Source organism: Cornus florida, unplaced genomic scaffold, assembly GCF_030987335.1.
Source record: "Cornus florida cultivar Cherokee Brave unplaced genomic scaffold, ASM3098733v1 CherokeeBrave_3.0.0_Hap2_Chr02, whole genome shotgun sequence".
NCBI lineage: Eukaryota > Viridiplantae > Streptophyta > Magnoliopsida > Cornales > Cornaceae > Cornus > Cornus florida.
Window position 1 is genome coordinate 40,478,580 of NW_026775572.1, and position 26,346 is coordinate 40,504,925.

The 26,346-nt window shown below is 36.5% G+C and overlaps 1 non-coding gene across 1 annotated transcript; it reads right to left on the reverse strand.

Moving 5' to 3' along the window:
- Nucleotides 1–3,462: 3,462 nt before the first annotated feature.
- On the reverse strand, nt 3,463–3,569 carry LOC132297833 (small nucleolar RNA R71). Its single transcript, XR_009479423.1, has one exon. It is a non-coding gene; the product is annotated as a small nucleolar RNA R71 (small nucleolar RNA).
- Nucleotides 3,570–26,346: the final 22,777 nt, after the last annotated feature.

The following is a 26,346-nucleotide window of genomic DNA, read 5'->3' on the forward strand; positions in this document are numbered from 1 at the left end:
GTTAAACACTAGTTGTATCGAGTTTCTCCTTCGTTGCATTTTAATTTTCATTTTATTATTATTTTATTTCTATTTTTCCTTTTGTACATTTATGCATTTTTAAATTTAAAAAAAATTAAAAAAAAAAAATTGTAAATGAGTAATGTAGGTTGGTGTTTGATTTTATTTCTATTTTATTATTATTATTTTTTTTATTTTTGTATATATTTCATGTTAATTTTGATTTATTCAAAAACATAAAAAAAAAAAATTTAAAAAGTATTAATTAGTATAGGTTGATAAGTGATTTTATTTCAATTTTATTTATTATTATTTTTATTTTATTTTTTATCTATTTTTCATTTTAGTGTATATATTCTTTTTAGTTTTGTTTTGTTTTATTTTTTTGTTTATTTTATTTATTTATTTATTTTTATTATTATTATTATTATTTTTAAAAAAAAATTTTGAAAAATTGACAAAAAAGGAAAAAAGAAAGATCGATCCCCAAAATGGGTAAGAGATCGATCCCATTTTCTTGGCAGAGAGCAACAAAAAAATAGGCTAAGTGGATTGATCCCCCGTTGATAAGTGCTTAAATGTTGCACATTTCAGCACCTAAGCTAAGGTATTTCAGTCTTCGCATATATCTTAATTTTATGTTTTAGTCCTAATTTATGTTTATGTGTATTTCAGGGCAATAAAGTTAAAATGAGCTAAGAACGGTCCAATTAAGCCTTTTTGGAGTTAAGCAAAGATTTTCAAACAATGACACAAAGCGGTCAATTTCGGGCCTTTGATGATGTTCCCAAAGATGGAGAAGCAAACCAAATAGCCCGGGGCAAAAATGGAGCTGAATAAGGCTTAAAGGAATTTATCAACTCTGGGGGGATCGATCCCCAGGGTGGGGGATCGATCCCCCAGGACTTAGCAACATTACAGTTTTTATTTAATTTTTGGGCTCATTTTGGGAACTGTTGGGCTTTAATGAGATTGTTACTTAAGGCCCAGTGAGCCATTAGATTAGGGTTAGTTTTAGTTTTTATTTAGGTAAAGATTATTAGAGAAAAGAAAAGTTTTTTTTATTTTTTTATTTTATTTTATTTTTTTGCTGTATCGTAGTATCGTATTTTCTCTCTGGAAAAACACGTGAAAAAAGAGAAAAAGCGAGAACAGGCTAGGATTTGGAAGAAAAGTTCAGAGAAGATGAAGCAGATGATGGGGATTGTCCTGTCTTCGACTCCATCAACCATGAGTGGCTGATTCTTCTACTTAGGGTTGGATAAACCCTAAGCATGTAACCTATTCTCTCTCTCTTTTCATACTTTTTGGGGATTAATTTATGTAATTAGTGTATAGTCTTGAATATTATGAATTAAATTCTTCCAATTGATTATCTGTATTAATCTCATATTGTCTTATGTGTGGTTGATTGATAAACAAATTTTACACATGAATTCTTTGTTAATTGATTCTTGTGATGGCTATGCATGGTATTGCTTAGTTGTAATTGTGTTTCAAATTGATGAAAAATGCTTCCATTTGATGGATGGTACTACATGTTTAGGTTAATTTGTTGTCTAATTAGTTTTAAATTCATGTTTAATTAGTTTAATTTAAGTTTAATTAATTTAATTGCAATTCAATTATTAGGTAAGTAGACCATCCATACTTATGTTTGAATTCCATACTTCTTGTCACAATTGCATTATCTTCTAGATTAATGTGTGTTAAATTTGTAACTTGGATTGATAAATCATGCTTTGAATGGGTGAATTGCACTACACTTAGTTTAATTGTCATTAGGTAGTTGATTCATGCTTGAAATTGATGGTTTACACTTTTCATTGCACTTGTTAGCCACATATAGATTACATAGTATTATTTCCCCAATTAGTTGAAAGTGAGTGAGTTAGGGAATGTGCTTAGTGGTGAATCCTACACCCTAAGTCTCTTTCCAATCTCTTAAACTCTATTTCTTTATTGCAATCATTTAGTTTAAAATTAGTTTTAATCACAAACAAAACCCTTTTGGCAATCACATAAGCATTAAAGTAGAATTCAATTCTAGAAAACCTATAATTGTTTAGATCTCTTGGGACAATCCCTGCTCACTTCATACTCCATAGTATAAGTGTTTAGTGGTTTTATAAATTTTAAAATATGGTGCCCACTTGACATTTTTTCTAAACCTAAAGTGTTGTGCATTATTTTGTGCACATACTCGGTCGCACCATAGTTTTGGCGTCGTTGCCGGGGATCTAACGGTTTTGAAGAATTGAATTAAACATTAGTTCTTTGTTGATTGTCTACTTTTAAGTCATTTTAATTTTTAAGTTTTTTTTTTATTATTATTTGATTTGTCAATTAGGTACTTGAAGCAAAGTGGAGCAAATGCTGGACTTAGAATCAATTAAAAAAATTTGAAGTTACTTAAGGACCATCTGTAAGTTCTCTTTAATTTTAGTACTTTAATTGTATACCAATTTGCATGCTGTGGACAGCCCAAGTGGAGGCTTAAATTGAATTGTTTTATTTTTAAGTCTAAGCATACCTTCTTGTAGAAGGCATCGGCCCGTGTGGAGGCATTTATTTGTTTTAAGTGCATTGATATTATTGAGGAGTTTGGGAACATCGTATGTGGAGGTTGAAATTTTGAAATGTTGGTGTGTTGACTTGTTCTAGTGCATGCATGGTCGTAGATCACTTAATCGTCCTCTTGCTCCTGTAAATCAAAATCTTGAAATTTTTCTTCGGCGTTTAAGAAGTTGTACTAGGGATAGTCATCTTAATCTTTCAAATTTTGATCTTCCATCACCTTTAATGGAAGATCCAATTGAAGATCCCATTGTAGATCTTGGTCATGTGGATCATAATGATGTGCACCACCCACCACAAGTTCATATTGTGGATCCTCAAGGTGTGCATCCAGCCTTGGGAATGCCACAACCAGTTAATCATCCGGTGCAACAACCTAATCTAGGGATGCCAAGGCCAAATGTTGTTCCCCCAATTGGTGAGCAACAACAACAATATGTTCAAATGGCATACCCTCAACAAGGTCAAATGGTATATCATCAACAAGGTCAAATGCCATATCCTCCTCTCAATCCTCTCAATCCTCCAATGGTCCTTAGGGATCGTTACACTCCAAATCAATATAATGCACCCACTTGCATTCAATTGCCAAATTTCCGTGCTCATCATTATGAGATTAAGGCTTCCACCATTAACATGTGCCCCCTTTTCTATGGGTTGAGCAATGAAGAGCCTTATAAACATTTAGATGAGTTTTTGGAAGTCTGCTCCACCGTGAAAATCACGGATGTTCCGGAAGAAGTCCTAAAAATGAAGCTTTTCCCTTTCCCTCTTCGGGATAAAGCTAAATATTGGTTCAACAACTTGCGGCCAAATACAATTACCTCTTGGGCACAATTGCAACAAGAGTTCTTAAAAAAGTATTACCACGCAAGTCAAACTGATGCCATGAGAACTTCCATTCGTGAATTTAAACAACAAGAAGGAGAACCCCTTCATGAAGCATGGGAACGTTTGAATGACTTGCTACGGAAGTGTCCACATCATGACATTCCTAAGTGGCAATTAGTTCAATGTTTCTTTTCAAGTTTATCCGATGCCAATAAGGGCATTGTTGATGCTTCTTGTGGCGGAAGCTACATTAAACGAAATGAAGATGAAATTTGGCAACTTTTCGAAAAAATGAGTGAAAACTCAATGCATAGATCTTCATCTTCTAGGGGTAGTCACCTAGCACATATGGGAGGAAAGAAAGCTATAAATCAAATAGACTCTTCCATGGAAATTGCCGCTGAGGTCAAAAATCTTACTCAAAGGTTTGATACATTCCTTTTGAATCAAGGTCCGGCAACTCAATCATATCCTCACCATTCCAATGAAATGTGCATGACTTGTTCTAGTTACACTCACCATACTTCAAATTGCCCTCTTGGACAAATTATACCAAGTGAGTCTCAAGAACAAGCAAATGCAGCTTTCATTCATCAAGGGAACAACCCTTATTCCAATACATACAATCCGGGGTGGAAAAATCATCCTAACTTTGCATGGAGAAATCAAGGAGACGGTGCAAACCCTCCTCAAAATCAAGGTTACCAAGCAAAGTATGTTCCCCCACATCTCCAAAATCAAAATCAGAATTCTCAAGGTTACCGTCCTTCATTCTATCCTCAAAATATGAATCAATATTCTCATCCACAAGCATCAAATTCTCAATCTTACTCTAATCCAAATCAAGCGCCTCCTAAGAGTTCCGCTTTTGAGGACAAAGTCTTGCAAGCTTTAGGTAATCTTCAAAAAGATAATCAACTGTTTCATTCTCACTCTTAATCAATTGCAAAGCTTGAAGCTCAAATTGGGCAATTAGCTAATTCTTTAAATGTGAGAGAGAAAGGTAAGTTGCCTAGTCAAACTGAGACCAATCCTAAAGGGCAATTTATGGCGCAAGCAAGTCCTTCATCAGAATTTTCTGGAAATGAGCAAGTTCAAGCAATTACTACCTTGAGGAATGGTAGGAAAGTGGATAATAAGGTAGAGGTACCTAAGGAGGATAATGAATTGGCACAACCAAGTGGTTGCATCCATCCCATTCCAAATTCTATTCCAATTTCCTTGGATGCTAGTGGTTCCAAAAAGGACATTCCATCATCTTCATCATCATCTCCCCAATTAAAGAAGCCTTATGAGCCAAAAGCTCCATTTCCTCAAGCTTTGAGAGAGACTTCATCATTTGGGAGACAAGAAGGAAAAATTCATGATATGATGGAAGTGTTTAAACAAGTGAAAATCAATCTTCCTCTTCTAGATGCAATTAGGAAAATTCCACCATATGCAAAGTTCTTGAAGGACTTGTGCACACAAAAGAGGAAGAGCAAGGGAAGGGACCTTAAGAAAGTGCTTTTAACAGAACAAGTGAGTTCCATCATTCTTTCTAACACTCCTCCTAAGTTCAAGGATCCGGGTGCTCCGACTATTTCTTGTGTTATTGGAAACCAAGAGGTTCGTAGAGCTCTCCTTGATTTAGGTGCAAGTATCAATCTCATTCCATACTCTGTTTACTTGCAGTTAGGGTTAGGGGACTTGAAGCCAACATCGGTAGTAATCCAACTAGCCGATAGATCAATTAAGAAACCAAGGGGAATTGTTGAGGATATTCTAATTAAGGTTGATAAATTTTATTTCCCGGTTGATTTTGTGGTACTAGATACTGAGCCAGTCCCTAATCTCACCACATTCCAGTCATCCTAGGAAGGCCATTCCTTGCCACTGCCAATGCCACCATTAATTGTAGATCTGGCATTATGGATATCTCATTTGGCAACATGATGGTTAAGCTTAATGTATTCAATGCGAGTCAACATCCCACAGATGAAGACGAGTGTTTCCTAGTGGATGTCTTGGATGAAACCATAGAGGAGACTCTTCCCTCTATTTTATCTAAGGACCCTCTTGAGGCGTGCCTTTGTGAAATGTTTGAAAGTTGTGGTTTTGACACAGAAGGATCCATAAGTGAGGTGAATGCTTTGATGGACTCTGTGGCCACTTTGGATTACCCACCTTGGAAAAGCAAGAAAGAACCTCTTCCTTCACTCTCTAGTACTCCACCAGTTCCATCTCTCATCTCTCCTCCTATTCTTGAGCTTAAGCCTCTTCCATCAAATCTGAAATACGCATTCTTAGGCCCAAAAGTGACTCTTCCGGTCATCATTGCTTCCAATCTTGAAAATGACCAAGAGAATGATCTTTTGGAAGTGCTTAAAGCTAACAAAGAAGCCATTGGATGGAGTGTGGCTGACCTAAAAGGCATTGACCCTTCTATTTGTATGCATCGCATACACATGGAAGAGGATGAAAGGCCATTTAGGGATGCTCAAAGGAGATTGAACCCAAATATGAAGGAAGTTGTCATGAAGGAGGTTGTGAAACTTCTAGATGCAGGAATCATTTATCCTATCTCTGATTCCAAATGGGTTAGTCCAACTCAAGTGGTTCCTAAAAAGTCGGGAATCACAGTTGTTGAAAATGCTAAGGGTGATCTTATTTCGAAACGCACCGCCACTTCATGGCGTGTTTGCATAGATTACCGAAAGCTGAATTCTGCCACTAGGAAGGACCATTTTCCATTGCCTTTCATTGACCAAATCTTGGAAAGATTGGCTGGGCAACAATACTATTGCTTCCTAGATGGTTACTCGGGGTACAATCAAGTGGCCCTAGATCCATTGGATCAAGAAAATACCACATTCACATGTCCTTTCAGTACATTTGCTTATCGACGGATGCCTTTCGGATTGTGCAATGCTCCTGCCACTTTCCAAAGGTGTATGATGTCATTTTTTCGGACATGGTGGAGAAGTATTTAGAAGTCTTTATGGATGACTTCTCGGTTTTTGGGTCCTCATTTGATTCGTGTCTCCAAAATCTCAAAAAAGTGCTTCAAAGATGTCGTGAGACTAATCTTGTGTTAAGTTGGGAAAAGAGCCATTTCATGGTTCAAGAAGGAATCGTGCTTGGACATGTCATCTCTAAAAGAGGAATAGAAGTAGATAGAGAGAAAGTTGAGCTAATTTCTGAATTGTCTCCACCTACTACGGTGAGAGAAATCCGCTCCTTTCTAGGACATGCCGGTTTTTATCGCCGATTCATCAAAGACTTTAGCAAAATTGCTAGACCCTTGTGTAACCTTCTTGCCAAGGAGACTCCATTTGTCTTTGATGAAGCATGCCTAAATGCTTTTTATCAACTTCGCACTCTTCTATCATCCGCTCCTATCATGCAACCTCCAAATTGGTCCTTACCATTTGAGATTATGTGTGATGCTTCCGACTTCGCAATGGGTGCTGTTTTGGGGCAAAGGGTAGGTAAACTACCATATGCTATATACTATGCGAGTAAGACTTTCTCAGGTGCCCAATTGAACTATTCTACCACCGAGAAAGAGTTACTTGCCGTAGTATATGCCCTTAATAAATTTCGGTCATATCTCTTAGGATCCAAGGTAATTGTGTTTTCCGATCATGCCGCTCTTAGGCATCTTTTAATGAAAAAGGAAACCAAACCTCGCTTGATAAGATGGATTCTACTTCTTCAAGAATTTGACTTTGAAATCAAGGATAAAAAGGGCTCCGATAATGTCGTTGCCGATCATCTGTCTAGATTAATGGTTGAATCTTCTCCAAATCTTGAAATTCATGAATCATTTCCGGATGAACAACTCTTTCAAATCTCAAATGGGACGTTGCCTTGGTTCGCCGACATTATTAACTATCTTGCAACCAGCAAACTTCCCATTAATTGGTCAAAACAAGAAAAGGTTCGATTCTTTGCTAACATCCGGAAATACTATTGGGAAGATCCCATTCTGTTTCGTTATTGCCCGGATCAAATCATCAGGAGATGTGTGCCGGAAAGTGAAGTTCCGAGCGTCCTTGCATTTTGTCACACACTTGCTTGTGGTGGGCATTTTAGTGGAAAAAAGACCGCTTTGAAGGTTCTTCAAAGTGGGCTCTTCTGGCCCACTATCCACCGAGATGCCTATAACTTTTGTAAGGTGTGTGTTCGGTGTCAAAAGTTGGGATCAATGTCAAAGAGAGACATGATGCCCTTAACTTCAATCTTTGTAGTTGAAATCTTCGATGTATGGGTCATAGACTTTATGGGACCATTCCCAATGTCTTATGGCTTTCAATATATCCTCGTTGCCGTTGATTATGTTTTAAAGTGGGTTGAGGCTTGTGCTACCAAAACGAATGACCACTCCGTGGTAATTGCATTCGTTAAATCAAATATCTTTGCTCGTTTTGGTATGCCAAGGGCTATGATAAGTGATGGAAGAAAACATTTCTGTAATCAATTCTTGAAGCAACTTTTTTTGAAATACTCCGTCACACATAAAGTGGCCACTCCCTACCATCCCCAAACAAGTGGGCAAGTCGAGGTGTCAAATAGGGAAATCAAGCATATTCTTGAGAAAACTGTCAATCCGACCCGAAAAGATTGGTCAAGAAAATTGAACGATGCTTTGTGGGCTTACCGGACAGCTTACAAGACTCCAATAGGCATGTCTCCATATAGACTTGTTTATGGGAAGCCTTGTCATCTTCCGGTTGAGCTAGAACACAAAGCACTTTGGGCAATAAAAAGGCTCAACTTTGATCTTGATAAGGCTGGAAATGACCGTTTACTCCAACTCAATGAGTTAGAGGAATTGAGAAATGATGCCTATGATAGTTCAAAAATTTACAAGGCAAGGGCAAAAGCATTTCATGATAAACATATTGTGAAAAAGTCCTTTGAAGCCGGTCAAAAGGCTTGGTTATTCAACTCTAGGCTCAAATTTTTCCCTGGAAAGCTTCGAACCAAATGGGAAGGCCCTTATCAAATTATCTCCGTTTCACCTCATGGGGCTGTTGAACTTAAAAATCTAAAAAATGAAGGGACCTTCAAAGTTAATGGTCAAAGGCTTAAACCATACATTAATGGACAAAATTTTCAAAGAAATGTGGAATCTGCCCTCTTGGTAGATCCCATTTATTTTGAAGATTGAGAACATCTCACGTCTTTCTAGGGACGTTAAACACTAGTTGTATCGAGTTTCTCCTTCGTTGCATTTTAATTTTCATTTTATTATTATTTTATTTCTATTTTTCCTTTTGTACATTTATGCATTTTTAAATTTAAAAAAAAATTAAAAAAAAAAATTGTAAATGAGTAATGTAGGTTGGTGTTTGATTTTATTTCTATTTTATTATTATTATTTTTATTATTTTTGTATATATTTCATGTTAATTTTGATTTATTCAAAAACATAAAAAAAAAAAAAAAAAAATTTAAAAGTATTAATTAGTATAGGTTGATAAGTGATTTTATTTCAATTTTATTTATTATTATTTTTATTTTATTTTTTTTATCTATTTTTCATTTTAGTGTATATATTCTTTTTAGTTTTGTTTTGTTTTATTTTTTTTGTTTATTTTTATTATTATTATTTTTTTTAAAAAAAAAAAAATTGAAAAATTGAAAAAAAAGGAAAAAAGAAAGATCGATCCCCAAAATGGGTAGGAGATCGATCCCATTTTCTTGGCAGAGAGTAACAAAAAAATAGGCCAAGTGGATTGATCCCCCGTCCAAAGGATCGATCCCATTTTACTTTTGTTTCTCCCTTCTTATTAAACAGTGAAGGGGACATTTTTTGCCTAAAATTGTCGATCCCCCATCAAAGCAGATCGATCGCACCTTAGCCCTTGAAACCACGAATACATTCCTCTGTTGCTTGAAATTCTGCTTCTTCCCCCAAAAATCTCTAAACCCAATTTCATTGTCCAACCCTCACGGTTCACTCTTCTCTTCTCTTGGCTGTTCATAGTTCTTCTCTGGCGTCGAGGCTGAGTTTTTCTAGCGATTTAGGCTGGTGTTCTCCAGCGATCAAGGCTGTTTCGGCCTTTATTTTTCCGCCGTCAGATCTGGGTCATGGCTATTTCATATGCCTGCGAGACCCAGCAGCGGATTCGCAGCTGGGTTCATCTTTCCGGCGATCTGTTTCGTCATCCGATGACGCGGTTGTTCGTTGCTTTCCTGCGTCGCATCTGGGTTCGTCTTTCCGACGCCGTTTGCCGTTTTCTGGGTTCGTTAGTCGGTAATTCCGGCTGGTGGGTTCGCGGCTCGTTATTCTCCAGCGAGGTCGCGGCTGCATCGGCATCATATTCCAGCGATCTCGGCTTCATCGGCGTCCCTTTTCTCCCAGCGATCGCGGCTGGTTTACGGCTGCATCGGCGTCGTCTCTCCGGCGATTGCTGCTGGTTCGTCCAACGGCGTAGCGGCTGGGTTCTTCTCCGATCGCTGCTGGGTGGCTGTTCTCCGGCGAATGTCGGTTGCGTCTCGCCGGCGGCTTTTGATTAGGCTTTCTCCGGCGACCTCGTGTTAAAAAAAAAAAAAAATGGTGTTTGAGCCATTTTTCCGGCGTCACAACTGGGTTCATTTTTCCGGCGTCGCGGGTTCGTTTCTCTCTGGCGATCTCGGCTTGGATTCGCCGGCGAACAAGGCTGGTTCTTCTCCGGCCACGATTTCCGGCGGTTGGTTCTTCCAACAGTGGTCGCGGCTGTTCATCTTCTCCGGTGAGCTTTTGGCTTCGCCGTTCCAATTGATACATAAATAAAAAAAAAATTTTTAAAAATAAAAAAATAAAAAAGAAAGAGAAAAAGAAAAGAAAAAAATTAAAATAATAAAATAATAAAAAAAAACAAAAAAATAAAAAAATAAAAACATAACATAAAAATTTTAATAATTAAAAAGTATATATATATATATATATATTTGAATTGATTTATTAAAAAAAAAAATAGATAAAAAAAAAAGAGTAGCATTGATGTTTTAAAAAAAAAAAAAAAAAAAGGCTAAGTAGAATTTGTAGTAGTGTTTTTAGTTATTTATTTCTTTATTTATTTTTGATAAAAATAAAAAAAATATTAAAATAAAATAAAATTTCAGTAACATTCCGTCTTGCTAGAGACGTTAAACTTAGCCCATTTTTCTTATTTTATTTTGTTGGTTGTATATACATGTTCTTTTCCTTTGTAAAAAAAAAAAAAAAAAAAAAAAAAAAAAAAAATATTGAATTGATTTATTTTAGTATATATTTATTTATTTTTAGTTTAGTATATATTTTTGCTTTTTAGTTTAGAATATTTTTCTTTGTGTTAAAAAAACCAAAAAAAAAAAAAAAAAAAAAAAAAAAAAAAAAAAAAAAACTGGGAGATCAATCCTATTCTTGAAATTAAAAAAAAAAAAAAAAACATATCACAAAAATTTCAAAAATATGTGTCCTCGTTATGCCCTTCTGCTTAGTTATGTATGTTTTCATCTTTTACAAAGGGCTTGATATCATATCTCTTTACATCTTATTCTATATTGTTTTGGAATGTATGCTTTACTTATTCCATTTGATATTTGATGTGAGTTGCTAGTGTGATTTTTCTAGTAGGTTATACTCTTTCCATTTCTTTCATTGTTCTCATTGCACATTGAGGACAATGTGCAGTTTAAGTTTGGGGGTAAAGTAGCCTTGTTACATTCTACTTTAAGTTGAGTTTTAAATGCATGATTGAGATTTGAGATATATTTGGCAATGATTTTGAACTTTTGAAGCATAGTGCCTTTAAAAAACAAGTTGTTAGAGTCTAATACTTCTTGTATGCTCTAAGATGCCATTTAGGGGTAAATTTTAATTTTTGACATCATGTTTGCTTTTGTGGTACACATCATCTTGTTGGTTGAAAATGCTTTTGAGAGTTGATTCTAGAATTCTACATTTGCACTTGCGCACACTAGCATTCAATTTATGGGGTACATGCTTAGTTGATTATTGTTTTGGTTTGTTCCAATTGAGCTAGTATGCTTTGAAAGCTTTCATTCTTGATAAAATGACCTTGCAAAGGAAAGAAAAGAAATAAATTAAAAAAAAAAAAAAAAACTGCATTCTTTCAACATGTCAACTGATTAAAAAGGAAGACAAGGGAAGAATGTAAGATGTATGATTAGTTTGAGTTCGTAGCCTAGCCATTCCGAGTCATTACGCCCTTAGGAGTGTCTTTACACTTAACGCCCTAAGACCATCTGGTTTGGGAGTCGTTAGCTCAACGCTTGTTACATGGGGTGATTAGAGAGCTCAAGGAATTTGGACATTGCACATGGTCATACATAAAAATAAAAAATGAAATCAATAAAAAAAAAAAAAAAAAAAAAGAATGTTTGATTAAATAACAAGGTTCATTCAATGTCTTGATGTCTGGTACTATATCTGCACGCTAGTTTGAGGGTAAGGCTATGCCATTACTTTGATTTGCTAGGATAGCAACACATTTTGATGCCGGTTCACTTAAAAGGATGATATAATTGATTCAATTTGCATGATTAATTGATTGATGTGTGGAGGACCGTTTTTGCTTACATGATGTTGAAACGTTGATAATAGCTTAGAAATGGCAGAAATTTGCATACTTGAGGTAGTCTACTTTCAACACTTGTTTAATATGTGTCGTTACTTCTCAAGTAAGAAAGAGCTGTTGATGTTTGTGGGTACCATTTCTGTAAACCCTCACGAGACTTCACTCGTCCACTAGGGGTAACCTAGGGGTTTAAAAGACTTGTTGCATATGCTAAATACAACCGTGATCCCTACGAAAGTGGTGTTATCTTTATTTGCTTTATTAGTTCATAATTGTATATATGTTTGTTTCATTTCCATGCTGTAGTTTATTGCTAGGGACTAGCAATATCTAAGTTTGGGGGCGTGATAAGTGCTTAAATGTTGCACATTTCAGCACCTAAGCTAAGGTATTTCAGTCTTCGCATATATCTTAATTTTATGTTTTAGTCCTAATTTATGTTTATGTGTATTTCAGGGCAATAAAGTTAAAATGAGCTAAGAACGGTCCAATTAAGCCTTTTTGGAGTTAAGCAAAGATTTTTAAACAATGGCACAAAGCGGTCAATTTCGGGCCTTTGATTATGTTCCCAAAGATGGAGAAGCAAACCAAATAGCCCGGGGTAAAAATGGAGCTAAATAAGGCTTAAAGGAATTTGTCAACTCTGGGGGGATCGATCCCCAGGGTGGGGGATCGATCCCCCAGGACTTAGCAACATTACAGTTTTTATTTAATTTTTGGGCTCATTTTGGGAACTGTTGGGCTTTAATGAGATTGTTACTTAAGGCCCAGTGAGCCATTAGATTAGGGTTAGTTTTAGATTTATTTAGGTAAAGATTATTAGAGAAAAAAAAAGTTTTATATATTTTTTTTTATTTTTTTTTTGCTGTATCGTAGTATCGTATTTTCTCTCTGGAAAAACACGCGAAAAAAGAGAAAAAGCGAGAACAGGCTAGGGTTTGGAAGAAAAGTTCAGAGAAGATGAAGCAGATGATGGGGATTGTCCTGTCTTCGACTCCATCAACCATGAGTGGCTGATTCTTCTACTTAGGGTTGGATAAACCCTAAGCATGTAACCTATTGTCTCTCTCTTTTCATACTTTTTGGGGATTAATTTATGTAATTAGTGTATAGTCTTGAATATTATGAATTAAATTCTTCCAATTGATTATCTGTATTAATCTCATATTGTCTTATGTGTGGTTGATTGATAAACAAATTTTACACATGAATTCTTTGTTAATTGATTCTTGTGATGGCTATGCATGGTATTGCTTAGTTGTAATTGTGTTTCAAATTGATGAAAAATGCTTCCATTTGATGGATGGTACTACATGTTTAGGTTAATTTGTTGTCTAATTAGTTTTAAATTCATGTTTAATTAGTTTAATTTAAGTTTAATTAATTTAATTGTAATTCAATTATTAGGTAAGTAGACCATCCATACTTATGTTTGAATTCCATACTTCTTGTCACAATTGCATTATCTTCTAGATTAATGTGTGTTAAATTTGTAACTTGGATTGATAAATCATGCTTTGAATGGGTGAATTGCACTACACTTAGTTTAATTGTCATTAGGTAGTTGATTCATGCTTGAAATTGATTGTTTACACTTTTCATTGCACTTGTTAGCCACATATAGATTACATAGTATTATTTCCCCAATTAGTTGAAAGTGAGTGAGTTAGGGAATGTGCTTAGTGGTGAATCCTACACCCTAAGTCTCTTTCCAATCTCTTAAACTCTATTTCTTTATTGCAATCATTTAGTTTAAAATTAGTTTTAATCACAAACAAAACCCTTTTGGCAATCACATAAGCATTAAAGTAGAATTCAATTCTAGAAAACCTATAATTGTTTAGATCTCTTGAGACGATCCCTGCTCACTTCATACTCCATAGTATAAGTGTTTAGTGGTTTTATAAATTTTAAAATATGGTACCCACTTGACATTATTTCTAAACCTAAAGTGTTGTGCATTATTTTGTGCACACGCTCGGTCGCACCACCCGTCCAAAGGGATCGATCCATTTTACTTATGTTTCTCCCTTCTTATTAGACAGTGAAGGGGACATTTTTTGCCTAAAATTGTCGATCCCCCGTCAAAGCAGATCGATCGCGCCTTAGCTTTGTTGTGTCCTACCTTCAATCTCCAAAATACATTCCTCTCTGTTCTCCCAGTTTCGAGTCGCCACTCTAAATTTCCTCCTGGCGTTCACGGTGTACAGGAACCCACAATCTTCCGCTGATCTCTTCTCCTCTTCCACGGTGTCGCGGTTGTTAAAAACGGCGCCATGGTTCTGAGTTCTTCTCCGCCGACGGTTTGAGTTCGCCGTTGGCTTCGCCTTTTATTTTCCGACCCGGCTGTTCGTTACTTTCCGGCGAGCGTCTGGGTCGTCTTTCTGAAAAAAAAATAAAAAAATAAAAAAATAAAAAAAAACAGCAGCGGCGTTGCATCTGCTTTCTTTTCGGCGTCGCATCTGTTCATCTTCCAGCGCCATTTCCTGGTTCTTGTTTAATTCGTCGGCGTCGCGGCTGTCCGTTTTCTTCCGGCTGTGCTTGAATCAGTCCGATTCCGGATTGGTCCTCTCCGGCGAGCTTGTGACTCGTCGTTTTCCCCAGCGATTCCGGCGGCTGGTTCATCAAACGGCGTCGCGGCTGGGTTCGTCGTCGATTACAGCTTTGCAGTTCTCTCCGGCGATCGCAGCTGGGTTTTTCTCCGGCGATTGCTGCTGGTTCGTCCAACGGCGTAGCGGCTGGGTTCTTCTCTGATCGCTGCTGGGTCGCTGTTCTCCGGCGAATTTCGGTTGCGTCTCGCCGGCGGCTTTTGATTGGGCTTTCTCTGGCGAGCTCGTGTATCAAAAAAAAAAAATCAAAAATCAAAAATATGTTACTAATATGCCCTTATGCTTGGTTATACATGTTTCATCTTTTATCTAGGATTTCATCTCATATCTCTTTGCAGTATGTTATATATTGTTTTGGACTGTAGGTATTGCTTATCCCATATGCTATTTGATGTGAGTTTGCTAGTATGGTTATACAGCTAGGTTTTTGCATCCAAGTTTGGGGGAGACATCTTTCCTACTGGATCACTGCTGGACTTCATAATCGTTGCCATCACGGTATACTCTTTCCATCATTTTACATTGTTCTCATTGCACATTGAGGACAATGTACAGTTTAAGTTTGGGGGTAAGGTCATCATGCTTCACTCTATTTTAAGTTAAGCTTTAAATACATGATGAGATTTGAGATGTGTTTGGCAATGATTTCGAACTTTTGAAGCATAGTGCCTTTGAAAAGCAAGTTGTTAGAGTCTAATATTTCTTGTATGCTCTAGGATGCCATTTAGGGGTAAATTTTTAATTTTTGATATCCTGTTTGCTCTTGTGGTACACATCATCTTGTTGGCTGAAAATGCTTTGAGAGTTGATTCTAGAATTCTACACTTGCACTTGTACACACTAGCATTTAATTTGTGGGGTACATGCTTCGTTGATTATTGTCTTGGTTTGTTCCAATTGAGCTAGTATACTTTGAAAGCTTTCATTCTTGATAAAATGACCTTGCAAAGAAAAGAAAGAAATAAATAAATAAATAAAATAAATAAAAAAAAAAACTGCATTCTTTCAACATGTCAACTGATTAAAAAGGAAGACAAGGAAAGAATGTAAGATGTATGATTAGTTTGAGTTCGTAGCCTAGTCATTCTGAGTCATTACGCCCTTAGGAGTGTCTTTACACTTAACGCCCTAAGACCATCTGGTTTGGGAGTCGTTGGCTCAACGCTTGTTACATGGGGTGATTAGAGAGCTTAATGAACTTGGACATTGCACATAGTCATATATAAAAAAAATAATTAAAAAATAAAAATAAAAAAAATTAAATCAATAAAAAGATGTTTGATTGAATAACAAGGTTCATTCAATGTCTTGATGTCTGGTACTATATCTGTATGCTAGTTTGAGGGTAAGACTATGCCATTACTTTGATTTGCTAAGATAGCAACACATTTTGATGCCGGTTCACTAAAAAAGGATGATAGAATTGATTCAATTTGCATGATTAACTTGCTTGATGTGTGGAGGACCATTGTTGCTTACATGATGTTGAAATATTGAGAATAGCTTAGAAATGGCAGAAATTTGCATACTTGAAGTAGTCTACTTTAAACACTTATTTGATATATGTCGTTGCTTCTCAAGTAAGAAAGAGCTGTTGATGTTTGTGGGTATCATTTCTGCAAACCCTTACGAGACTTCACTCGTCCACTAGGGGTAACCTAGGTGTTTAAAAGGCTTGTTGGATATGCTAAATGCAACCGTGATCCCTACGAAAGTGGTGTTATCTTTATTTGCTTTATTAGTTCATAATTGTATATATGTTTGTTTCATTTCCATGCTGTAGTTTATTGCTAGGGACTAGCAATATCTAAGTTTGGGGGCGTGATAAGTGCTTAAATGTTGCACATTTCAGCACCTAAGCTAAGGTATTTCAGTCTTGCATCTATCTTAATTTTATGTTTTAGTCCTAATTTATGTTTATGTGTATTTCAGGGCAATAAAGTTAAAATGAGCTAAGAACGGTCCAATTAAGCCTTTTTAGAGTTAAGCAAAGATTTTCAGACAATGGCACAAAGCGGTCAATTTCGGGCCTTTGATGATGTTCCCAAAGATGGAGAAGCAAACCAAATAGCCCGGGGCAAAAATGGAGCTGAATAAAGCTTAAAGGAATTTGTCAACTCTGGGGGGATCGATCCCCAGGGTGGGGGATCGATCCCCCAGGACTTAGCAACATTACAGTTTTTATTTAATTTTGGGCTCATTTTGGGAACTGTTGGGCTTTAATGAGATTGTTACTTAAGGCCCAGTGAGCCATTAGATTATGGTTAGTTTTAGTTTTTATTTAGGTAAAGATTATTAGAGAAAGGAAAAAAGTTTTATATTTATTTTTCTGTATCGTAGTATCGTATTTTCTCTCTAGAAAAACACGCGAAAAAAGAGAAAAAGCAAGAACAGGCTAGGGTTTGGAAGAAAAGTTCAGAGAAGATGAAGCAGATGATGGGGATTGTCCTGTCTTCGACTCCATCAACCATGAGTGGCTGATTCTTCTACTTAGGGTTGGATAAACCCTAAGCATGTAACCTATTGTCTCTCTCTTTTCATACTTTTTGGGGATTAATTTATGTAATTAGTGTATAGTCTTGAATATTATGAATTAAATTCTTCCAATTGATTATCTGTATTAATCTCATATTGTCTTATGTGTGGTTGATTGATAAATAAATTTTACACATGAATTCTTTGTTAATTGATTCTTGTGATGGCTATGCATGGTATTGCTTAGTTGTAATTGTGTTTCAAATTGATGAAAAATGCTTCCATTTGATGGATGGTACTACATGTTTAGGTTAATTTGTTGTCTAATTAGTTTTAAATTCATGTTTAATTAGTTTAATTTAAGTTTAATTAATTTAATTGCAATTCAATTATTAGGTAAGTAGACCATCCATACTTATGTTTGAATTCCATACTTCTTGTCACAATTGCATTATCTTCTAGATTAATGTGTGTTAAATTTGTAACTTGGATTGATAAATCATGCTTTGAATGGGTGAATTGCACTACACTTAGTTTAATTGTCATTAGGTAGTTGATTCATGCTTGAAATTGATGGTTTACACTTTTCATTGCACTTGTTAGCCACATATAGATTACATAGTATTATTTCCCCAATTAGTTGAAAGTGAGTGAGTTAGGGAATGTGCTTAGTGGTGAATCCTACACCCTAAGTCTCTTTCCAATCTCTTAAACTCTATTTCTTTATTGCAATCATTTAGTTTAAAATTAGTTTTAATCACAAACAAAACCCTTTTGGCAATCACATAAGCATTAAAGTAGAATTCAATTCTAGAAAACCTATAATTGTTTAGATCTCTTGAGACGATCCCTGCTCACTTCATACTCCATAGTATAAGTGTTTAGTGGTTTTATAAATTTTAAAATATGGTGCCCACTTGACATTATTTCTAAACCTAAAGTGTTGTGCATTATTTTGTGCACACGCTCGGTCGCACCACCCGTCCAAAGGGATCGATCCATTTTACTTATGTTTCTCCCTTCTTATTAGACAGTGAAGGGGACATTTTTTGCCTAAAATTGTCGATCCCCCGTCAAAGCAGATCGATCGCGCCTTAGCTTTGTTGTGTCCTACCTTCAATCTCCAAAATACATTCCTCTCTGTTCTCCCAGTTTCGAGTCGCCACTCTAAATTTCCTCCTGGCGTTCACGGTGTATAGGAACCCACAATCTTCCGCTGATCTCTTCTCCTCTTCCACGGTGTCGCGGTTGTTAAAAACGGCGCCATGGTTCTGAGTTCTTCTCCGCCGACGGTTTGAGTTCGCCGTTGGCTTCGCCTTTTATTTTCCGACCCGGCTGTTCGTTACTTTCCGGCGAGCGTCTGGGTCGTCTTTCTGAAAAAAAAGTAAAAAAATAAAAAAATAAAAAAAAAACAGCAGCGGCGTTGCATCTGCTTTCTTTCCGGCGTCGCATCTGTTCATCTTCCAGCGCCATTTCCTGGTTCTTGTTTAATTCGTCGGCGTCGCGGCTGTCCGTTTTCTTCCGGCTGTGCTTGAATCAGTCCGATTCCGGATTGGTCCTCTCCGGCGAGCTTGTGACTCGTCGTTTTCCCCAGCGATTCCGGTGGCTGGTTCATCAAACGGCGTCACGGCTGGGTTCGTCGTCGATTACAGCTTTGCAGTTCTCTCCGGCGATCGCAGCTGGGTTTTTCTCCGGCGATTGCTGCTGGTTCGTCCAACGGCGTAGCGGCTGGGTTCTTCTCCGATCGCTGCTGGGTCGCTGTTCTCCGGCGAATTTCGGTTGCGTCTCGCCGACGGCTTTTGATTGGGCTTTCTCCGGCGAGCTCGTGTATCAAAAAAAAAAAAAAATCAAAAATCAAAAATATGTTACTAATATGCCCTTATGCTTGGTTATACATGTTTCATCTTTTATCTAGGATTTCATCTCATATCTCTTTGCAGTATGTTATATATTGTTTTGGACTGTAGGTATTGCTTATCCCATATGCTATTTGATGTGAGTTTGCTAGTATGGTTATACAGCTAGGTTTTTGCATCCAAGTTTGGGGGAGACATCTTTCCTACTGGATCACTGCTGGACTTCATAATCGTTGCCATCACGGTATACTCTTTCCATCATTTTACATTGTTCTCATTGCACATTGAGGACAATGTACAGTTTAAGTTTGGGGGTAAGGTCATCATGCTTCACTCTATTTTAAGTTAAGCTTTAAATACATGATGAGATTTGAGATGTGTTTGGCAATGATTTCGAACTTTTGAAGCATAGTGCCTTTGAAAAGTAAGTTGTTAGAGTCTAATATTTCTTGTATGCTCTAGGATGCCATTTAGGGGTAAATTTTTAATTTTTGATATCCTGTTTGCTCTTGTGGTACACATCATCTTGTTGGCTGAAAATGCTTTGAGAGTTGATTCTAGAATTCTACACTTGCACTTGTACACACTAGCATTTAATTTGTGGGGTACATGCTTCGTTGATTATTGTCTTGGTTTGTTCCAATTGAGCTAGTATACTTTGAAAGCTTTCATTCTTGATAAAATGACCTTGCAAAGAAAAGAAAGAAATAAATAAAAAAATAAAAAAATAAAAAAAAAAAACTGCATTCTTTCAACATGTCAACTGATTAAAAAGGAAGACAAGGAAAGAATGTAAGATGTATGATTAGTTTGAGTTCGTAGCCTAGTCATTCTGAGTCATTACGCCCTTAGGAGTGTCTTTACACTTAACGCCCTAAGACCATCTGGTTTGGGAGTCGTTGGCTCAACGCTTGTTACATGGGGTGATTAGAGAGCTTAATGAACTTGGACATTGCACATAGTCATACATAAAAAAAATAATTAAAAAATAAAAATAAAAAAAATTAAATCAATAAAAAGATGTTTAATTGAATAACAAGGTTCATTCAATGTCTTGATGTCTGGTACTATATCTGTATGCTAGTTTGAGGGTAAGACTATGCCATTACTTTGATTTGCTAAGATAGTAACACATTTTGATGCCGGTTCACTAAAAAAGGATGATAGAATTGATTCAATTTGCATGATTAACTTGCTTGATGTGTGGAGGACCATTGTTGCTTACATGATGTTGAAATATTGAGAATAGCTTAGAAATGGCAGAAATTTGCATACTTGAAGTAGTCTACTTTAAACACTTATTTGATATATGTCGTTGTTTCTCAAGTAAGAAAGAGCTGTTGATATTTGTGGGTATCATTTCTGCAAACCCTTACGAGACTTCACTCGTCCACTAGGGGTAACCTAGGGGTTTAAAAGGCTTGTTGCATATGCTAAATGCAACCGTGATCCCTACGAAAGTGGTGTTATCTTTATTTGCTTTATTAGTTCATAATTGTATATATGTTTGTTTCATTTCCATGCTGTAGTTTATTGCTAAGGACTAGCAATATCTAAGTTTGGGGGCGTGATAAGTGCTTAAATGTTGCACATTTCAGCACCTAAGCTAAGGTATTTCAGTCTTGCATCTATCTTAATTTTATGTTTTAGTCCTAATTTATGTTTATGTGTATTTCAGGGCAATAAAGTTAAAATGAGCTAAGAACGGTCCAATTAAGCCTTTTTGGAGTTAAGCAAAGATTTTCAGACAATGGCACAAAGCGGTCAATTTCGGGCCTTTGATGATGTTCCCAAAGATGGAGAAGCAAACCAAATAGCCCGGGGCAAAAATGGAGCTAAATAAGGCTTAAAGGAATTTGTCAACTCTGGGGGGATCGATCCCCAGGGTGGGGGATCGATCCCCCAGGACTTAGCAACATTACAGTTTTTATTTAATTTTTGGGCTCATTTTGGGAACTGTTGGGCTTTAATGAGATTGTTACTTAAGGCCCAGTGAGCCATTAGATTATGGTTAGTTTTAGTTTTTATTTAGGTATAGATTATTAGAGAAAGGAAAAAAGTTTTATATTTATTTTTCTGTATCGTAGTATCGTATTTTCTCTCTAGAAAAACACGCGAAAAAAGAGAAAAAGCAAGAACAGGCTAGGGTTTGGAAGAAAAGTTCAGAGAAGAAGAAGCAGATGATGGGGATTGTCCTGTCTTCGACTCCATCAACCATGAGTGGTTGATTCTTCTACTTAGGGTTGGATAAATCCTAAGCATGTAACCTATTCTCTCTCTCTTTTCATACTTTTTGGGGATTAATTTATGTAATTAGTGTATAGTCTTGAATATTATGAATTAAATTCTTCCAATTGATTATCTGTATTAATCTCATATTGTCTTATGTGTGGTTGATTGATAAACAAATTTTACACATGAATTCTTTGTTAATTGATTCTTGTGATGGCTATGCATGGTATTGCTTAGTTGTAATTGTGTTTCAAATTGATGAAAAATGCTTCCATTTGATGGATGGTACTACATGTTTAGGTTAATTTGTTGTCTAATTAGTTTTAAATTCATGTTTAATTAGTTTAATTTAAGTTTAATTAATTTAATTGCAATTCAATTATTAGGTAAGTAGACCATCCATACTTATGTTTGAATTCCATACTTCTTGTCACAATTGCATTATCTTCTAGATTAATGTGTGTTAAATTTGTAACTTGGATTGATAAATCATGCTTTGAATGGGTGAATTGCACTACACTTAGTTTAATTGTCATTAGGTAGTTGATTCATGCTTGAAATTGATGGTTTACACTTTTCATTGCACTTATTAGCCACATATAGATTACATAGTATTATTTCCCCAATTAGTTGAAAGTGAGTGAGTTAGGGAATGTGCTTCGTGGTGAATCCTACACCCTAAGTCTCTTTCCAATCTCTTAAACTCTATTTCTTTATTGCAATCATTTAGTTTAAAATTAGTTTTAATCACAAACAAAACCCTTTTGGCAATCACATAAGCACTAAAGTAGAATTCAATTATGGAAAACCTATAATTGTTTAGATCTCTTGGGACGATCCCTGCTCACTTCATACTCCATAGTATAAGTGTTTAGTGGTTTTATAAATTTTAAAATATGGTGCCCACTTGACATTATTTCTAAACCTAAAGTGTTGTGCATTATTTTGTGCACACGCTCGGTCGCACCAACTTCATAATGCTATGTTAAAATAGTAAAAATACAATGTGTATAATAGTCATTTAATACATTCATGTTAAAGTTAACACCGACACGAGAGATTAGTATTGATTTTTAAAACTGTAATGTTGCGTTTGGTGTACAGAAATGGAATGGAATAGAATGTCTATTCCAACCATTCCTTTATTTGGTATGCAATTTAAAGTAGGAATGACCATTCTATTGGAATGAAAATCTATTCCACAACCAAACCTATGGAAAGGCCATTCCATCCACAACTAAATTTTTTTAAAAAAATCAACTTCCCAAAAAACTCTCGTGTTTCAAGTCAAAAAATAAGTATTATCTTCCACCATAACCACCTCCGCTTTTCACCACTACCACTACCACCGCTTTCCACCACCGCCACCGCCTTCCTTTGCCACAACACCACCATCATCGCCTTCCATCACCACTGCCTTCCACTACCACCGCTTTACACAACCGTCACCACCTTACACCACCACCACCATCGCCACCACTACCTTCCACCACCTCCATCGCCTTCCACCACCTTCCATCACCATTACCTTCCACCACCACCACCGCGACCTCCATTGGCTTCCACCACCAACACAATCACCTCCATTGGCTTCCACTACTGCCACCTACACTACTATCTCCTTCCACCACCACCACCACACTACTATTACCGCCTTCCACCAACACTGCTGCCTTCCAACACCACCACCACCACCTACAGTATCACTACCATTTTCCACTGGTCTCCACAACCATCCACTACCGCCACTACCACCATTTATTTTTAAAAAATTATTAGAGAATGTCATTTTATTAATTTAATTTATTTGTTACTAAGAGGGATATTTTAGAGAATTTAATTTGAAATTTATTCCATTTTAGATTTTAAATTGGTCCAACTAAACACTAGAATGGTTATTATCATTCCATTTCTACACATTTCATATTTATAACCAAACAATAGAATGAAAATGACCATTCAATTTCATTTCCATTCACATTTCATTCTCACTTATATTTTATGTCATTCTTACACATCAAACACAATATAAGAGACGTGTGACTTTTAAAACTATAAGAGACGTTTATGTTATTAGGGCATTTTAAAAGGAGAAAGGTGTAATTATTTCTATATGTGTGTATATATATATATATATATATTCGGCATAATACAAATAGTGTGGCTCATGCTCTAGCAGCTTTGTCGCGTGGGCACTTGCATTCTGATTGTCTTTCTTTCTCCTATCCCTTCTCATATTACTGAGTTGGCATTGAGGGATCTGTCTTTGTCCTCTATGTAATGGTTCTAGTTGGTGTTTATTGTGATGACCCTAGATTTTTAAACCCAGTGTGTCCTGTGATGAACCAAAAGATAACCTGATATCAGATCCGAAATGCGTAAGCAAATGATGCAAAATGCCCTCAAGAGATGTATGTTATCCTCAAGGTATCAAAATGACTCCTCATGAAGCCATGGAACTCTAATTAGCCAAGAAATGAAGCAAGAATGCCTAACCCGAAAAGAAATGAATCAAGGGCAAAATGGTCATTTCACACTGAAATGGGTGCCACCGTGCACACCATTGGAAAGACAACGAAAAATGAACAAGGTTAGATTCAAGAATCGCCTGATTCTGAGTCTGAACGAAAAAGATATGAAATAAAAACGAAGTGGCCTTCTCCGTCTAAGAGTTATCACGAACCTATCTCACTAAAACTGGAATAACTCTCACTACAGGTGGAGTTTTGATGAATGGTTAGTATCATTGGAAAGTTAACTTCAAGCTCTTGAACTTAGACTGAAGAATGAACCAATTTGGACAAAAAATGAAAGAGTTATGATCCCTCAAAGTTGGAATAACAAAGCTGTCCAAGGAAAAGATACAGGAATTGCCCCTAAGGAGGATCGGTCGACCGAAGGCAAGGGCCAGTCGGCCGAAACAAGGTTTTCAACAAAAAGCCTATTGGAATAGAGTCTCGAGAATTGTCGGTTGACCGATGCTGCTGTGATAGCCCTCGATTCTAGAACCACGGGTGATCAAGTCCGGGCACAGATTCGAAGGATACCAGACAATCAATATATAAACAAGCAGGAATAAAATTGAATTAAGAATAAAATAACAAAACGCTGAAAGAATTCTAAAATAAAAAAAAACCTCAACTTAAAAATAATAAATTAATAACATTTAAATCCTTCAAATCCGTACAACTCGGGAATCCATCTAGTGGACCCCTAATAATTCCAACTGGTAAAACATTTACAGATTTAAAATCCAAAACCAAAATAAGAAAGAAAATCCTATGTAGTCGGAAGAGTGAGTGACTGTATCTGCATCACCACGATCAAACCCTAAGCCAAGCCAGTCGGTGTCATTCCAACAAGTACTTAAACCAGTACCAAAATCCTCTTACTGACTTAGGAACACCTGTTTAAAATTTTCCTAGAAGATATTCAGCCAAGCCAGTTCCTTCGATAAACCAGCATGACGTTACAGCTTATCAAATGAATCTATATCATTTGACTCAAATTGCTGGTTTTCTTATCCCATCCTGAACATATACTATAACCACGCCTATCAAGGTTCATTAGATTGGCTAAAGTTAGATATACTTACCAAATCCTATGATCACATGCCTAAAATCCTAGCGTAATTAACGTTATTCCTCCAAAACGGTAGTTAACTGATCACTCACTTGTGTCACCAACTAAACCGTATTCCCAATCCTGAATACTTGACGAAAAAGAAACACATAAAGCATACGCAATAAAACACAATAAACCCCTACGTAAAACATCGTTCCTTCTAGCAAAGAAAATCTCTTTTAGAAATCAACTTTACCCGAGTAGTTCACAATCTCCTTTCTACAGTTTTGGAGGTAATCACCCAACCTCGAAACATAGCTCAAAACCAACTCCATTTGCCTCAGCAAATGCCAAAGGCTTAACCTTCATCCTCCTTATACACAGGTTACAAACCGTCTAATGTAGCTGTATAAAGCAACTTAGATCATCAAAACCTAATCCTCATACTCCCCGGAACGTGCTATATAATCTTTGCTTCGTTCTGAGAAGAACTTCATCCGATTCCCAAACCCCTGAAGAGTTCCCTTTATCTACCTCATTTAAAGGTAATACACAAGGTTAACTATCCACCTCAACTCTATGAGTATCGTTCACTGTACTATTAGCGAACAAGATCACTTTCACGTGATCCTTGCTTTTCAACATTTAATATCCTCTTTCTTGGGTTTGTTGAAATCTCCTCCACTAGAATCCTCTTTGGACTCCTATTCCTCGGTTGTCTCATTTATAAGAATAACTAAAATTGTGTTGGTCCCTTTATACGGTGACCTAAAACACACTCTTATATCCCTCATTGGCTTATACTTCAAAAAGTAGCGCCAACCGGAACTAAACCTTAAATCCCAAGTTTTGCTTCTGATAGAGAACTCGATAACGTACTCCTCTACTCCTTCGGTCTGGTTTTGCTGTCACCGCAGACCCCATCCTCCTTCTAGTGTCAACCATTCCATAATTATGGAATATAATTGACATCAGGAGCTCCTCCTAATGAACCGTAAAAGAGTACAACGAATCCTAATATGGCTCTAAGTTTTAAAGAGACGCAACGCTGAAGATTTCTCATGAAAGACACTCCTAAGGACACTAGAACCTGGAGTGCTCTGATACCAACTGTGATACCCCTCGATTCTAGAACCACGGGTGATCAAGTCCGGGCACAGATTCGAAGGATACCAGACAATCAATATATAAACAAGCAGGAATAAAATTGAATTAAGAATAAAATAACAAAACGCTGAAAGAATTCTAAAATAAAAAAAAACCTCAACTTAAAAATAATAAATTAATAACATTTAAATCCTTCAAATCCGTACAACTCGGGAATCCATCTAGTGGACCCCTAATAATTCCAACTGGTAAAACATTTACAGATTTAAAATCCAAAACCAAAATAAGAAAGAAAATCCTATGTAGTCGAAAGAGTGAGTGACTGTATCTGCATCACCACGATCAAACCCTAAGCCTGGTACTCACGAGCACCTGAAAAATAAAGGTGGGTCAGGCCCACATGCAAGTTCCATCCTACTACAATCCGTACATAAACCCGATACGCAGATACATCCTAGATAGCTCGGCAATATCTACAATAGTCCATAGATATATAAATACACACTATAGGATGCTCACTAGCCTATAACATAGTTCAGCCTG